The following is a 17,858-nucleotide window of genomic DNA, read 5'->3' on the forward strand; positions in this document are numbered from 1 at the left end:
ATTTATACAGAATGAGCACCTCACCCCTTTCTTTCCTTGTAGTTGGAGTTGGGCAAGATTTCACTTGTAAATGGATTGGCTTTAGATGCGGCTCATAACCACTGCTTGTGAACAGCTTGACTCCTGCTTTCCCGGCTACAGTACAGATTGTGCCAAAGACAGCTCGCTCCTGCTCAAAAATCACACAATAAGCCAAGGCAAGGCGGCCAGTTCTAATCTAGCTATTTCAAAACAAATTCTCATCTCAGGAAGACAGATCGAACTATTACAGATAGAACAGATAGATTGGTGTAGGCTCTAAGCCAAGCCGCCTATCTCGTGTGCTATAAAATACACAACGTACTTTCCCGAGCCTTTCTCAAGCTATTATGTCTAGTCCCAGGTACAAAGAGGTGTATATATAGCGTTCTCCTTCCTGCCTCGACCCTTTCGGCTAAGAGGAAATCCGGAGCGACAAAAGCGATTCCGGTCTCCCCACCATTCATTTGAAAGGTATAAGGCACGCCATTCGGTCCTTTCTAAAGTAGTAGTAGTGGTGGCTATCTCCGAAGTCTGGGATCTATTCCAACTTTACTTCATGTAAATAGTTGATAAGATTCGTGAACCCTGTTGAGTCCACGGGAAGATCTTCTTGTTCGGATTGCTAGCTTAGCTGCCCTTTTGGATACTACAATTTTCTTTTCATTTTACAGTTTACATCCAGGCCAAGTCCTTTTCTGCCTGTGGGAAACCAAGCAATGGATTCTCCCTGTGTCAATGTTATGGGTCCAATTCTAACTCTTTCATTGCTCTCTCCAGAAGCTTCACTTGCGACCTTATGCTTTCTATCCTAAATAGAGAAAGAGGGAAATAGGTCGTCAAATCAAAAGACGAGGCTGAGCGTTAGCGATGGGCTGGGTAACGAAGGGTGAGTGTCACGATGGTGCGAAGCAGAGAAGGAAAGTCAAGGGCTTTGTGGGCTAAGGGATCTCGATATGCCCCTTTAGATAAGAGTCAGTAGGCCTAGAAGGCTCCTATGCCAAAAGAAAATGCTCTACATGACTAAAGTCAAGGCGAACGGCATTAGTACAGCTGTTAAGAAGACTCTCCGATGTTGACTTTGTAAATTCATAGGCCTTTGTAACCGGTAGGTTACTTTTTACATAGAATTTCTAATGGAACTACCGTCTATTGTATAGGGCTACTATATTCATTTGTACTCGTCTACTAATGCCGGTCGGATTAGCTACATCGGATTGACTACTACCCTAGGATGATAGGACCAGTTGGAACGGCTTCTTCTCTTTCTACCTACACATCTCAGAGCTCATACACCTGCGCATCTCACTAGCGTCCTCTCTGTCCCGTAAGCATTTAGGGTCTTACTCTCTCTTCTCGGTCAGTATATTCCCCTAATCTCTCTATCATTGGCATTGGCATTGGAATAGCCAACAATAATAGGTAATGAACTCCTTGGGATCGAAAGAGAACTTTTGCTTTGGTCTCGAGGAATTGTTGAGCGAGGCTGACTTTAGAGGTGTAAGCACCGCGAGTCTCAATCCAGTCAAATTCCTGTTGGCTCATAACTGAGCGAAAGGCATAATAGATTCTTGCTCTTCTTAGCCTTGCAAATGAGGCGGTTGATAGACCCTTCCTGTCCTAGTGGTATGGTTAACATAAACTTCTGACTCTGAGGCTAGCTCTAGGACAAGCGGAGGTTCTTCTTTCTCCTCTGGGGTTAAGTCCAATACTAATGTGTATCTTTCTGCTTTATTCACTTCCTGAACAGTTTCTGTGCCCATTCTGGATTGAATACCTGTATATCTTGGTAAGATTAGGGTCAACGGTTTGTGCCTGTCTATTCCATCCATCCCTTCGTGGAGTTAGGGCGTGTGATGTGTCCTTTCCGATGCCCTCGGCCGCATTTCGGAATCAAAGAGTCATGGTGCTTTAGTTGTGGGTTAGCAGGGATAAGTTGGACTGCGCTAGTAGTTAGGGTGGTAAGATGAGCACCGCGATCGAAGGGCTCACTCTATGGAAGTCCTCTCCCACTTGAAAGCTAAATAAGGACACAAAGAATTGTATTCCATTCTTAGCAGAGGTTCCTTCCATCTAATCCCTCGAAGTACTTCGCTCACCTTCGAAGAGTGAAATGATCATTCAAAGCAGACTAACTAAAGGCATAGGGCAAAGGAGCTTAGAAGGGTGAGGGTGGCGGAGGGAATAAGGTATGAAATCACTTAGATAGAAGCATGTTGGATGACGGCCCCTATCGCTAATAAGAGACTGAATGGCAACAATTATGGATTCATAAATTTGGAGAAATAAGGTAATAGAAGGCTAGCTATATGCTTAACACAGCTAGTTCGAGAGCCATCGAAGTATCTAACTGCGCATTATAGCTAATCTGTCTGAGCCATCTCTTTTGAAGGTATGACACCTGCTAGGTTGACCGCGCCTCGAGGGAGACTATGGTAAGGTCGGATAGATCGAGTCTTTTGATACTCTTATTCTTAGGATTGGGCCCCTCAGTAATGAAAGCTATTGAAGAATGCCTCCCACCCGAAAGAGAAGAAGACATCGAGAAAACAGGGTGGCTCTCAAACTGAAACACATGTGGTAGGGTCTCTCTTTGTGAGCATACCAACCCGAGTTGGATCAATGAGGATGGTGTGATCTGACCTCTCAATCGTGGGTTTCCCCGTTCGAGGACTCCCTCGCCTTTGTCTTTCCTTTCGGCAGAGAAGAAGACGGAAAAACATAAGGGGATCTTTTTTTTTAAACTCCAAGGAGGATGGGCATGACAGAGTTTGGCAAGAATCATCCCTTCCTTTTTCAAAGACGACGAGCCGCCCACCTTCATTACCTAAGATGAAGAATTCTCACCCATGCTACGAGTCTGCGGTCAAGCGCAATCTGAGATCCCTCGTCGATAGACATGAACCAGGCGAGTCCGAATCCCTTTCTGTTTTGTTTTGTCAGCTGATCTTACGAGCTTTCATAGAAAGCCTATATCTTATAGCGCGTACAAGAAGAAGTGGTGGACAATCTTCTCTGCGCTCTTTGACCTACCATAGATCCTTAGTGGTGGACCGATCGACCTCAAGCCCTATCGTCAAAGACAGACTCTTTTAGTGCAATGAGATAGGTACTTTCAAAAAGTCAGTGGTAGGTTGTTCTCGTCAAGCAGTAAGGCGACAATCCAATCCTGAGCTTCGTCAATAGGCGTCCAATCCTGGGAAAAAAGTAGGGTAGAATCGCCGAGTCGTCTAGCCTAGTAAAAAGCAAGAGCCCCTGCCTCAACTCCACAATCACAATCATTTGTAAAGTAAAAAAGGGTGGTTTGCTCGTGCAATCTACGATAAATTCGTTCATTCACATGTTTTATTTTATCTGTTTGACTCAGAAGGAGGAGAAGACGAAGCCGAAGATACAGAAAGAATCGTCTCCAGCGCACCGATGGGAGACGGGGCCCCCGCAAGGAAAAGTGCTGCTCTCATAACCGACTGTTTTTAATCTTTTTATGGATGTGATATATCTGATGTTCAATTCTGTCATAGGGGCTGCTGCACACTGATATAAATCAAATTGAATTACGTCATCCGAGTGAAAATCAGACGATTCCACAGTTTGACCTGTCTATTAATGTCACGTCCCGCCTGTGCAGACTGACCTTTCTTTCATGACACTCTCGGCCATAAGCTGTATTATGTGTTTTCGCTAGGACCGACTTCTTTCGGGGCTACTCTCCTCCCGCTAGAAATGTAATAATACATCGAGAGTCTAATCCCGTGGCCCCCTCCGGCCAAATCAGTTCATTTCGCTCTCAGCGACCGCTCTTCGTTTAGGACGGACCGCTCTTCCTCTTCGGGTCCTCCTTGACTTATCTTTCTCCGGTCGTCCCCTCCGATCATGATCTACTTACTCCCTGTGATATAGCTTATGTTCAATAGGATCGAGACTACTCTAACAAACAATTGAAAATGAGAGGCAAGCAGGAATTGAACCCACTAATGGGCCAGCGCTTGGCGTTTACTCTAGCCCGTCTTTATAGGATAGATAGACCTATTTATTCAGTTGTCTTTCCCCTTACCTTATCAGTAGATCGGTGGAGGCCCGACCCTTGGTCCGACCTTGATGCCATAGTTTGGAGGGGGGCTGAGCAGTGGGTTGGAAAGAGTTGTAGAAAGAGAGGAATCGAGATAAAGTGCACTTTCCCTTGATGTCAGTCTATTCCAACAAAGCACACAATAAGTGAGATGAGCCTGCCAGCTCCGCCTTGGCCCTATGCCTTTTGGCCAGCTCGTCTGGACTTGGCTTTGACCGGTCTGCCCCCCTCTTGCAAGGATTCGACGCCTCCACTTGATGCTTTACGCCCACGCTTCGTTCAGGCAGCGCTACTCGGATATGTCTTGCCAATCGCCAAAGCAGTGCTACTTCCAGGATTTTTTTCGGCCAAGCTCGGGAACCTTCCCTTTAGTGAAAGGCTCTATCCCGGGACGAAGATAAAGAGGGGGGGAAGGCCAAGTACGAGATCACAGGGATCGGGCTGGAGCTTGACAAGAGCGATACAGGAAACCATACAATCGAAGGCTAGCAAGAAGAAGCAAAAAGATAGTCAAAGCTCAAGGGATTCATCACGAAGGCAAGTGCTCCAGCGGAAGCTATCAATTCAAAGGGAAGACCGGGTAGTGGTAGTTAACCGGGGGAGGGAGCAGCTCATCCGTCAGGATGGGATCCCTCTACTTCACGTTTTTGGCTTATCTTTTTATTGCTCAGACGCTTCCCATTGTCCGTCTGGTTGATGAAATAGGGGTTCCCGGTGAAGAAGAGGAGAAAGAAGACCTCAATCGTAAAGTAAGATCATATATCCTTTACACCCTGTCACGAACTATGATGGAACTGCCCGGCTAGCCATCTCATATGCTTCACACATGATGTTCGATTGCTTTCATAGAGCACATGACTATCTTCCAATCTAGTCTCGGTGGATGCTTTGCTACACACCCCTTTACTGGGACTGTCTTTGGCAAAGCCCGGTGATTGTATAATGGATACAGCTCATTGAGAAGAAGGCTTTCCCTCTTTCCTGTCCGGCCAAGTTTGAACTTCGATCGCTGGAAACTCATGCTTTCAGGCTTGCGTGCTTGTTCGAAACTCTTGATCTTCTCTCTAATCCCCATGCCATGATAGGAAAAATGGACCTCAATAGTAAGAAAACCCTGGAACAACGGAAAGGCTTCTCCCAAGGGAGATGGTCCCATAGCGTCTATCAGAGTCTGTTGATTGCCTTTTTATCTTTCTCCTCCTTCCCCTTCCATTCTATATCAGCTAGCTGGAAAAAGGGCTGTCCCGATGTGACTTGTCATCCTTGATGGCGGTCTTCTAACTCTTATGGCTACTCCATGCGGCTAGCGCCTTCCCATCCGAGTGACATAAGCCTTCCCCTGCAGTGAAGTTTCTTCCGCTTGAAAAAAAAAAGCATTTCTTATCCATCGCTCGTAGGGGTACTACTTCTCTCCTACTATCAAACCATATCGAAAAAGGAAGTCTTTCTAGCACTGATATGGCTCATGCTCCATAGCCTACTTAATTAACCATGCTCTCGTTCGTGCCCCATGTCTTCCATAAGTAAGTAAATGGCTCATAAGACAAGCAAGAATTCAAGCATCATTTCCAGGCACGTGTAAAATCAAATAATAAGGGACGGTCGGGATCGGTCTTTGTGCCTATGGGAATAAAGAACCTGGCCTTCGGGCAATTCATGTCTTTCTTTGATTTAGTACTACTTTAGTTTTTCAAAGGAAGATATTTTCTTTCCCTGCAGTGCTATAGTGCGCTTGGACTCTATCTCCGCTCCGCTGTCTGGCTTTCATGAAGAAAGATTGAAAGCGTCCTTATGTCAAAGATGTTCGTGTACTTTAGAAATAGGACTGCTCTTTCTAGGACTGTTAGCCCTGGTCTCTAGCCACCTAGAACTACCAGAGACTCGATCCACCTCAGGAACATTCAAAAGACTAAACTGGAACTCACTTATTGTCTCATGCCACCTCGGAAGATAAGACATATTCTCAGACAGAAAAGAAAGGACTTACCACTTGGCCACACTAAGAAGCCGGAGTCTGAGCTAGTAGCTAGCCCCAGGTATAGAACTGGAGTTCTCTATCAGGGAATTCCAGGAGTGAAATAGCAGGATTTTTTTTTTCATTGGATAGTGGTGCTACATGGAGTTAGGAAAAATAGGATCTCATGTGGAAGAAGGGCTAGACTGAAAGAAGATCTAAATAAGACAGGATTGTGACCTAATAAGCTAAAAATTCCGGACTCTACTCTAAGAAGTAAGCAAGCGCTACGCCCCTTGAAAGCGAAAGCGAGGAAAGGCTAATTGCGAAGAATCCTGTTATCGAATTAGCTCTTGCTGCGCCTTGTTCTCGAATAAGCTCTTTGAAACAGGAAAATAGCGTATCGTATAGGATATAGGAATGGAAAGGTATCGATTGCGGGCGGCTTTGAACCGGAGAGTTCTAAGGATCGTTGCGTAGGCCTCTTATCTTTGCGGGTGGATGCCCATGGAAAGCTGTTAAAGCAACTGACACCGGTTAATCAATAGTAGTGAGATCCACATCCCTGTCCCCTTCTTGAACAACCTATTCTGTGCGTGGAAGAAAAAGTTGTTTTGCTATAGCACCAAGTTTTATCCTGCAATGATCACCATTTACGCCGCACATAATCGTCTTATAACTGTTAGGAATCTTTCTTCCCATCGGGGAGATCGATCAATTTCAATTTCTCATGCCAGCCCATGAGGGATAAAATCATTCTTAGTTTTGCCGCTAGTGAAGAACAACATTTCTCGAAATAGAGGCGACCGAAGGGAGGGAAAAGGTCTTCATTGATTTCGCCCATAGGTGGGATCTAAATTCCTCCTTTTTGACATGCCACTTCCAGGGAAATGCTATTTGCTAGTTTTCCCAGAGGAAACGATCGGCCCATCGATACCGTATGGAAACAGGAACAAGAGAAGAACGAAGCCCTACATCGCTGTCTTCCGGGGTATTGAGAATGTGGTATTGCTTCGCGCGGTCTCAGTCTCAGTAGGTTGCTAGCTTCCTTGCTCCGATATGAGTTGATAAGTATCCGGGGAAGTCCCCTATAAGGCTAGTCCCGTTCCACTCTTCTCTCAATGTCAGTGCTTGGGGATCGGGTACAGCGAGATCACTTTTCAGCTTGTTAGTCTGCTATGCATGAAAGCAAGGAGGAGTTTTTCTTTAATTACTCGGCGGTATGTGATCAATTTGTATACAAGGTCTCACATGTAGAGATGCCCTACCCATAGAGGAAGGAGTTGGTAGCAGACAAGTCATTCAGCAATGAAACTTCCATGGCGTAAATAAATGGATCTTTCACGAATCTGTCTAGAGAGATCTATATTGCATAGATAAGGTGCCTATCTCTACACGTCCACAATGAGATCAATCAGAAAAGCAAAGAAGGAGCTTTCTTGGAAAGCCTTGGTATGGTCCACTCGATGAGTATCCCTGGAATTTACCTTCCAAATTGTAAAGAGAAGGTCTTACTCCCTACCGTTGAATGCGTGTGGTCAACTGTGTAATCGAGGAAGCCAACATTGACTGACTTTCATGGTTCAGATTCGAAAGAAGAAAGAGTTTGGGATGAAAGTCCGAGCTTTGCTATCAATATTTCGTAGTTATACCGTTGATACTCTTCTTTGAATAACTGACCGACGGCGGAATGGTAAGCTTCCTCGTTCGCTTTCGCGGGTCAAAGAAGATCAATATGTAACATAACGGAAATGAAAGCTAAAATAGCAACATGAGATAGGAGAGAGTTGACCCAGGCAACGCCAATCTCGATTCAACTACATACAGTTGGTGTAAGGGGAGAACAGCTGTTGAGGAGTCAAATCTTTCTAAGGAATCTCCTTTTCACACAGACACCATTATGAACAATTCGTTCACTTTGCTTTGGCTTGATGGAAGTCACAGTATTCCTCAAGCTTTGTTCCTATGGCTTTCGATTCTGGATTCGGAACAGGTTTGATAAGTCCTTTGCTAGATGCTATCTTGTATACCACGCCCAGTGGGGAAGATATATTGCTGCGTAATGACCGTACCCTAAAGACTATGTACATCTTAACTGAACAAGTACTAACACTAAGAGAGTCACCTGTGCTCAGACAAAGGGACTAGGAATATAGATAATGGTTTATTCTTTAGTCGTATCCAGAAGGCATTCTATCGCCATAGGACTACCTTGTTAGAGGTAGTGCCTATCTATCCCTTGTCATAGCAGGCCTCATCCGTGAAGGCTAAGACGTGGATGCACTCTAGGGCGCGAACCTTTTCTTTTTTTGAAACTAAAAACATAAGATGATAGGCCGAAGTTGGAAATGAAAGGTCCCGAGGTCCATAAAACAAAGGCATTATAAGCCCAATTATCCGCCTTAGATAAGAATGATGACCTAAACGCGTGTATAGTGCTGCACGACTGGTAAGATAAAGGAGAGCCTTCCAAGTGTGCATCAGACTAGTAAATAGATTAACTACCAGCTAAGCTAATAGGATGGTGGCATAGCAAGGAAGTCCCCCTCAGAGAGGTGGGCTGGGTATGAGCGAGTCGAGACCATGGATACGACCTTCTCAGTAGATCGCCAAGGTGAGACTCTTGAATCAAAGGTAGACAGCCTAAGAGGCTTCATTCCAAGGGGCAAACAGTAGTTTATTCAAGAAGATCTGGGCCCCACAGCCTAATAGAGTAGAGCGCAGAATACTTTCCCAAAAGATTGTTTTCTATTAGTCAGAGAATCTCAGAAGCTAAGCTTTGATTTGAAAAGGCACTGCTCTCACCGGCGTATGTGCCTAGATTAGGTAGGACTAGCTGCTTAACCGGCCACTTGACTCTTTCCTACCCCTATGGGAAGCATGAAGGAATTCTTCTATGACTCTAGGCGAAAGGCCATGGATCACTCTTACTATAGAGAAATCCTTTCATTGAACTCCTCGTACTAAAACCTGTCCTACACCATGGACTCTACACTACATACTTGATTGACTGGCTTAGTAGACCGACACCAATGTGCTAATTCTTTTATTGGTAATGGTATGTTTTGTACGTGGATACCACGAGGTTTAGTAATTGATATGGAACAACAGACTTAAAGTCTTGAACGTTCTACGAGGACCGATCTATCTTCTGCTCCGTAGGTACATGTTAGGGCGCTTCAAAGTTGTTTCATTTCAATTTCAAAAAGGGTGTTTATTAGCGGCATTGGCTTGCGCCAAATTTGCTCATTAAAAAATCTTCTTCAATGTCTGAAGTTGCAATTGTACTTTTTTTTTTCTCTGGCTACTGATTGATACATAAATACCTTTTACAAAGCAACTCGCACCGCACGTCGCGAGCAGTGGGTTGCCCTGTTTTGGCTTACTAAGTCACGTGTAAGGCTTGCATATTGGAGACTCTTATCAGTCAGTACAAAGCCAGCCAGGCAGAAGAAGAAGGATTCTCTTCGAGGTGTCCATCCGTGCCAATAAAAGAAAAAGAAAGAGTTCAACCCACTTGAAAGAGGAAAAGTACCGGAAAGTACGGATTCGGGTTCATCCCTCAATCAAGCACTACTTGAAGGATAGATTCAACCATACGCCTAGATCGGAAGGAGTACGCTCTAAGAGCAGCTTTCCCCGCTCTTACCTATGCATTCAAGCTCACCTAACTTGGTTCTAGTGTTGTGACTGGTACTCTACCAAATCAAGAAATTCTTGGATTGGTTGCTTCTTAGAGAGCAGCTCTTCCGACAGCTCGTATTCATCCCTTCCCCATGAGGACAATCAGCCCCTTGCTTTCATTTGAATATTGGCCCTCGCGCTTCACGGCTAGATTGGAGTAACTCATAGCTAGGGCTTTCTATTTCAGAAGGACGGCTTCTACTCCACTGAGCTCATCGCCCCTTTCTATCCCTTGAGTGAGGTTGAGGTCAGAATTCTCTTATTTAAAGAAAAAAAGGAATCTCTCTGACAAGGGCAACGGCTGGGAAAGAAAAATCCCTTATCTATCTTTCTTTTATTGTCTCAAAGAAATCCATTCCGGAAGCGGAAGGTCGGCTTGGCCTTGCGTAAATCAGATATCTTGTCCCAGGCTACTCTCTTCCCTTGTAGGGTACGCTCCCAAGAAGATCAGGTGAGCCCGAAGACCGAATCAATGTAACTTACACTTTTCTTTGAATTGAGGCTGTTATAGAGGCAAAGGCTTTTGCAATTCCAGAGGGCTCTCCCTGCAGGCTCAATGTATGCTATAGCTCCATAAAGTGTGAGTTTGGCCTCAGGCAGGATAGAGAGAAAGCTGTGAGTTCTCGTTGTCCTTCGACCCCTTCCTTTGGCCACGTCTACCATTTCATTAAGTCAGTTCGGTAGCTAGGTCAAGACCCAGCCGTCACATCAAGATCGTAAAATATAGATGCTCACCAACGGCTGAGAAAGTGAAGCCGTTTGGCAATTCGTAATACTCACCAAAGCGTTCCTTGAACAGGGTTTATAGTAAAGAAGATATTTCATATCTCAGAGCATCAAATGCTAAAGTCAGATCGGGGTCGGGTCGAGGCAAATTTAATAATGGTAAAGGGCGCCGCCACCACAGAGCATAAATGACTACAACTGCCAGAGGAAGTAAATCAGAAGAATCATTGAAAAAGAAGTCCATCTCATAACAAATCCAAATTCCCTCCATAAAGAGATTCCTGCACGGAGTAGTTACTTACAGAATCTCAACCTATTAAGGCTCGGTGCGGTACACGGAACATCTCAATAAAGACAGTAAAAGCAACTACTTTCAAGCATCTCGTAGTTGAGCGGTACTGCCCAGTTCCAACATGGACAAGGACTGCTGAACATGGATAGAACGAGAGTCGAACTCGCATGTCTCTCTCTCTTGCTATCCCCTTCCCCTGCTATGCTTCCTTCCTCCCTACCGATCAGTGAGCAGCACTACTGTTTTATCAGCGGTCTTCTCTCACTTAAAAGTCTCCCAGACCCGCCTTCTGTACTTGGAAACGAGCTAACAAACGTTAGCGAGCATATAAGAGGGCATGAAATAGCTCTACCGGGACTTCTCCTTATATATAGCTTTTAGATATATCTCAAGATAGCTTTGAACTACTTCCACGCAAGGAAAGATAGTACGTACTACCAATATCAGGGAAAGCAGACTGAGATACCGCTTGAAAAAGATAGATGACAGGTATGTGTTGAAGCATATCGAGAGAACGAGAACTGAAATGAACCATATCGAGCACTGGTCTCACTCTACAAGTTAAGTTCGATGAGCTCCTAGCGTACCTGTGCCTACTATCTACTTAGTGTGTGTGCTTAGGGAAAGCAAGTAAGCTGAGCAGTAGTGGGGTCAAGGGCGATCCCTTTCGCCTTTGAGCCTCTTCCTTCGAGGAGGAGATAGAATGGACCTGATAGACATGCCTAAGACCGGAGCCTGTCTTGTGAATCAAGTTCGAAGGGCCTATTCGTATTCATTTACGGTTCCCGTTTCATGACTAGATAATGGTTACCGAGCAAATAGCAGTTGAAAAGGCTGTAGCTGCATCAAAAGCGAAAAGAAAGGGTGGTCAATCCGATCCGATGATTCGCCCCTAGAAAGGGTGTGAGCGAGAGGCAATTCTTTCTCTTTTTTTTCTTATCTGGGAAGGCCAAGGGTAAGTCGGCATTTGCTTAAGATAGGGGTGTCCGCGGGTGGATCAGAATGAGTCCTGCGGTGCACCTTAAATATTGGTAAGTGGGACTCATTAGAGCGTATTGGTCTTTCAAGCACCTGGGGCTTCCTTCTTTGCCAATTCCAGTTCCGAGTCAGGTCGCACCAAGGCTTGTTGTTTTCCTAAATGCCTCAGGTTTTTTAATTCCGTATTCCTATGTCCGTGACCCAATATCCATCCAGCTTGTCAAGCTTTTTCGTTTCATCGAGTGGGCCTGCACATCACTAAAACGAGGATAAGCACCCCAACCTTAGCATCCTAAAAAGCAAAGTCAAATCCATTTTTGAAGAAAATAAATTCCTGATCTATTAAAGAAGTATCAAAAGAGTATCCTTTATTAGTATTAGTATTAGTACGACCACATCCATGATTCTGTCTTTGCGAAGATTGATTACTCACGGCACACACACTATATCTTCGATGATTTCCATTCCCCTTGGTTATATTCATTCCGTTAGGAATTCCCAAAATGAAGACGCGCCGGCTTCTCGCCTACTCCTACTACTCTTTCGACTTCTACTTTCGGCTTAACCCCAGTGCTTCCGTTCATAACTGCACCATACGGATTTTCAATGCGATAAGATCTTGTGAAGTAAGGTTTGAAGTGAGTGATCCCACTTCTGATGTAAGTGATGCTATGTGCTCTTATCTGTATGTTCTAACTGCTGTCCGTGCCCCCCTTTGCTCTGGGTTTTGCTTCCGAAAAGGGTCTTAGACCCCCGCTTGGGAAAAGCATGGTTCAGGTAATGTATCTACGCGAGCCTGGTTTAGTTTCTGTCCATGACAGGCCGAAAAACTTTTTTCAATCCATATGTAGAAAAAGGGACTTAGGCAAGCAAAAAAGGAAAGCATGTGGGCCTTTGAGTTTTTACCTTAGATTTAGATAAGGTCACTTCTTTTTAGGAAGTCTCTGTAAGGCTCTAGCGTATAAATAGCTTTCTTCTTTTTTTTTTTTGGAATGCCTTCGTCCGAATCTTTCAGGAGTCTGTGTAAGCTTAGCAGTTAAGAAAACTCCTATTGTCATATTCTCATAGGATTTCCAGTGCAAGCCCAGGTAAATCCCTTCCCATCATAGAAGGATGATATGTGTACGGGATCAAAAGGCGGATATGCTGGTTAAATGGTATCTTTCTTCTCCTTTTCTAAGATTATAACCTTAGCAAAACGGGTAGAAAACACTTTTCCAGTATATCTCAGCCGGTGTCTTGTATGGACACTGTTGTTGAGTTGGTTGGCTCCATAAAGGAGTCCTTCAATCGTCTTGTAAACCGTTATGTACCCCAGATTCAAACTATTCCCCTTGAACAAGGGATGAAGTTTGAACCAACCTGGAAAACTGTGCCGACCCACTCTTTAACTCAGAGGGTATGGATCGAAGAATTCGCAAGCCCCGTGCTACCGGCTGGAGCCAATATGCTGACGTTATCTTTATATCAATATAAATCTCCCGCACCTATCGGTACAGCATCCTCAAACCTTAGAAAAGATCCAATTACTACTAATACTAATGGGCTTTACTCAAGCTAAGCTATAGGATTTCTTTCTCCCCCTTTCTCTTCGAAGAAGTCTACAACAAACAAGTGGGAGAGGCAGGATTCGAACCTACGTAGAAAAACTTCAACAGATTTACAGTCTGTCGCTTTTGACCACTCGGCCACTCTCCCCTTCCCGGGCCGAGGCCCCCCTCCATCAATGGGTTCTAAGAAGGAGGGATAAAAACCTGAAATAAAGCTTATTGATTTGATTGAAGGGAACTCAGACTCTTTTTTAGCTTAGCTAGCGTTCCGCTAGTCAGTTCATAACAATCTCTGTACAAAGGGCAAAGCTTCTACGACAGCTCCCCCCTAGTCGCTTCTGGCGAAGCTGCGAGTTCATGAGCAAGTGAATTGAACGAACCAAGTTCCTAAACTAAAAAAGGGAGTAAGAAATAGAAAAAAAAGAAACAAGAAACTTCCCACTTTGGATGTCCCACGATTCTGCTAGTTTAGAAACTAAGGGGAAGGACAGGGGTCGCTAGGTCAGAAAAGCTATAACTCCAAATTCTCCCCAAGTAGGATTTGAACCTACGACCAGTCAGTTAACAGCCGACCGCTCTACCACTGAGCTACTGAGGAACAACGGACTTAAGTTAAGGAAGCCGACTCTCGTTCTTTGGACACCAACCTATGACCGAACAAAAAAGGGTTCGTCACTCTTTTTCACATACACCGGGATAAAAGGTTACGATAGCAAGCCCCTCCTCGGCCGGAGAGCCTCCAGGACAAGGGGGCGGCGGTCAACCATCCACTCTCGAGATTCATCTTTATCAATCGATCTCCGCGTCCTGCCAGTTCGCTAAGTAGACTCACTCTCCCGAGGGGCAACAATGGAACTATTCCTGCCAAAAACAAGGGACCTACTTCTCATCCTAGGAGTTAGCAGGTATGATTGCCTCTCTGTCTGTCTCTCCGAGTTTATACTACTAATTAATAAGTAGCACTTCTGCTATTCAATCATAGAATCGATTCCGATCAAGCTGAAAGATGAAAGAAAAAAGCCCTATATATATATATTTATTCTTTATTAGTAAGCTAGCGCCCTGCAATCAAAAAACAGCGCTAACGAGCAAGAAAAGGCCCCTTACTATACTATAGTAGTTAGTCTTTTTCAAACAAAGGAAAAATATCTGGGCAAAGACATACGCTCAACTCAACCAGAAAGCGACTACGTTCCTCGGCAGACAAATAGGTAGAACAACATCATATAATTGAATTAATAAAAAAGCACTACTTAAACCTTTCATTGAAATTATTATTATGATTCCATTAGTTGATATGGAATCGCTCAAAGTCAGAGCAAAAGTAATAATAAAATAACATAAAAAATAGAAGGGCTCTTGAATCGGTTTCGGTTGGCTTGGTTTCTTCATACAGCTGGGAAAAAAGACAGATCCTTCACTCTTTCTTTTGGACTTGATCCTCCCCGATTGAAAGCTACTTGAGCTTGCCTATTGGTCAAGTGGCCTGAAGCTCATCTAAGGATGTCAGTCATAGTTGCTTTCGCCCTTGGCCTGAAACTTCAACCTGCCATAAAAAAGTGGCATGATTCTAATTGCCCGATCCTATGGTTTAGAGGTGGAACGCGGATCCTGCTCCCGTGTGGTACGATCCGGCTTATACTTGTACTGATAGCACGGGTACTTTGCTTCCTTGTTGGCTTGGGGCAAATCCCTTCCCTACACTGAACGGAAGGTCGGTACTAGGAATCTATCAAAAAGATCTGGTCCGGGGAGCTATCTCACGAACTGAACTTCTGAATATTAGCTTTGCAACTACGTGCTTCGAACCTTTCCTGGGATTGTTGTGCCTGCTTGTCCTCATCGAATTGGAGAACTTTTTGGTACGCCCCTTCCTCTCTTCTTTTCGAAAAGTCAGACTCTGCTCAGGGAGTAATCTTAGATCGGGTCGTGCCCCCCCTTCCATCACCCTCGGGGGAGGAATCATTCCATTCAGCAGTCCTACGTGGGTCAGTGAATGTCTTTTATGAAAGGATTAGACGGTGACAACTAGTGCTGTGAACAATCCCTATCATCAAATCTCTGAGCTCAGGAAGTCAGGTTAAGACGTCGACTTATACAGGGTCTTGCCCGAGGAGATGAAAAAGAATTCCTGTCTTTAGAAGTCAATCCCACTAAACTACACTTGTACGCTTGACATGAAAAGTAGAGGCAAGCGGAGTCAAAGGCCTCACCTCAACAGGATAGAGGCTGCTCCTGGAAGCGGAAGAAGAAGTCCAGTATTGAACGGCAGGACTTGAAGCAGACCGGACACTCTCGCCTCACATGCTAATCTTCCGGTCCGCTGATCTACTGCATCGGAGAGCGTATCGCCTTACTATGAATTCTCTGACCCAGACTTGGTATCCATGTTAGGAAGTCAAAAACGCTCCTTGCCGCTGCACTAATTTCGTTCATCAGTCAGAAAAAGTCGGGATTCGATCTCCACGAAAGGCTAAAGGAACATAAAAAAAGCGAATCATCTTTCTCCACCCAATTAAGAACAAACTCCAAAGCAGTCAAAAAAGAAGGGCTTTGCCCCCCTTCAAAAAATAGATCAACAAAGATATCTTGCAAACCCTGTAAGGTTTCAACTTGTGAGTCTAGATGCCCCGGCTGAGAAAGTGAAGCCGTCTGGCAATACGTAATACTCCCCAAAGCGTTCCTTGAACAGGGTTTCAAGTCGAATATTCATTTATGAATGCAAAGCATAAAAGGCAAAAGTGAGATCGAGACCCGGATCGGGGAGATTCAATGCGGGTGGGCGCCCCCCTCTAAAAAGGGAATAGAGAACAACAACAGCTATGGGATAGATAAGAAACGAAAAAGAAAAAAAATCGATCTTTTTATCCATTTTACTTACATTCAAAAAAATCTTCCCTCCATACAGACTGAACCCCGTCAAGCCTGTAGGACTAGTGTTTTGACTATATAGAGATGTGGTTGGTTGTTGACCAAAAAAGACATGGGAAAAGGAAAGCACTCACTGAGTTACTTACGAATCAGAAAGATTGAGGCTGACTACGGCCTCAGATGATTAGGCGGGGACAGGATTCGAACCTGCAATCTTCAGGTCATGAGCCTGATGAGTTGACCAATTACTCTACCCCGCTTCTTCCCTCTTGAAACTGAAAACATATAGATTAGCAAATGAGACTGCCCACACTGAACACCAACCCAATCTCGAAGAGAATCAGTACACGAAACTACATATCCGCTGATCTATATGCCCTGACGTGAACGGCAGCTTTCAGTGAGTCTTAGTTTGATGATCGAACATTCTTTCATAACGCAATTATGTTTAATCATCGGTGCGAGAAAGACAAATAGGTCGGGCACTCTCCTCGCAGCGATCTTGTGCTGCCAATGGTTGGCGCTGATCTTAGTAGGACCAGGACGGCGTATTTGACACTTCAATCAAATACCCGCTCAGGATATGAGCGAAAATATACACCTGTTACAGTGTAACCTTCACCCACGCCCGTGGGTCTGAAGGACCTCCACAGACTGAGGTCACTAACCTCACATCTGAGTGTTTCCACTCATGACGCCTTTTCTCTAACGGCATTCTAAGCTCTCGATCCATACACGAGTTCTGGGTAGAATGGTGTCCAGGGGGTGGAAGAAAGATAGAAGACGAAGTAGGGAAGCCAGCCAACCCCTCTCCTTTTATAATGTCGAGCTACTTCATACCTTGTTCTATCAACAACACGCTACTTCGTTCCTCTCCCTATCAGTCGAGTATCTCCGCTCCTTACTCTAACAAGTATGCTTCTAAACTCCAAGCTCTAAAGAACCTGCAATGAAACATACCTCTCCCAGGTTCTATCAAAGAAGCTTCAATCCCTCTCCTTATAGAATAGAAATGCAACTACGTTCCTTTAGCGGTTAAGTAGGATTTATTCATATCATAATAGAAGGGATAGGTTTTAGTCCTGGTTCAAGGTGTGAAGAGAGAGGCTGTCCCAAAAGGACAGGTACAAGACGAAGTGGCAGAAAGATAGAAGTATTGCACCCTTCTATGCCTTTTTTTTTCATGCTGATTGAGTAGAAGAAGTCAGATAGAAGGACTAGTCCCTTAGGGAATGATCTTATCTGGCTTTAGACTCCTTTCAACGACACAAGGGACAAGGTTATGAAAGAGTTTGCCTAAGAAGCTTAAGGGCCCATGCCGCAACACAGCGCTCAAACTTTCAACTCAACGGCTGGCTTCGTCTTCACTTTCAAGCTGGAACAGAACGTAAGTTGACAACCTTTAGCTTCTACTACAACAACTATAGACCTATCCTTCCTACTTAACCGCTTAACGGCAGCTTTAGCCTTCCTGCCCTAACCCGACCTCTTTCTCCAATCGAAGACTTGCGTACTCTGAGACCGTTTGGGGGACCTGCTTGCCCTTCTTCCCTCTCGGAAAAGAACTCCGTCAAACAATTAATGCCTTTGATGCAACTAGCCGGGCGGGTGGAAGTCGACTGAGGAATAGGATCCTTTTTCCGTTCAGTAGTTCTGCACATCGGATTGTGCAGCCGAGGAAAAACCTCATATCCCATAGTGGTTGGATAGGCCGAT

The 17,858-nt window shown here is 44.7% G+C and overlaps 1 non-coding gene across 1 annotated transcript; it reads right to left on the bottom strand.

Annotated features, from left to right (window-relative positions):
• Positions 1–13,336: 13,336 nt before the first annotated feature.
• On the bottom strand, positions 13,337–13,419 carry TRNAY-GUA (transfer RNA tyrosine (anticodon GUA)). The gene has a single exon. It is a non-coding gene; the product is annotated as a tRNA-Tyr (tRNA).
• Positions 13,420–17,858: the final 4,439 nt, after the last annotated feature.

The sequence above is a fragment of the Vigna unguiculata genome, unplaced genomic scaffold (assembly GCF_037176805.1).
Source record: "Vigna unguiculata cultivar grain cowpea cultivar isolate G323 ecotype 2 unplaced genomic scaffold, ASM3717680v1 ptg000446l, whole genome shotgun sequence".
NCBI lineage: Eukaryota > Viridiplantae > Streptophyta > Magnoliopsida > Fabales > Fabaceae > Vigna > Vigna unguiculata.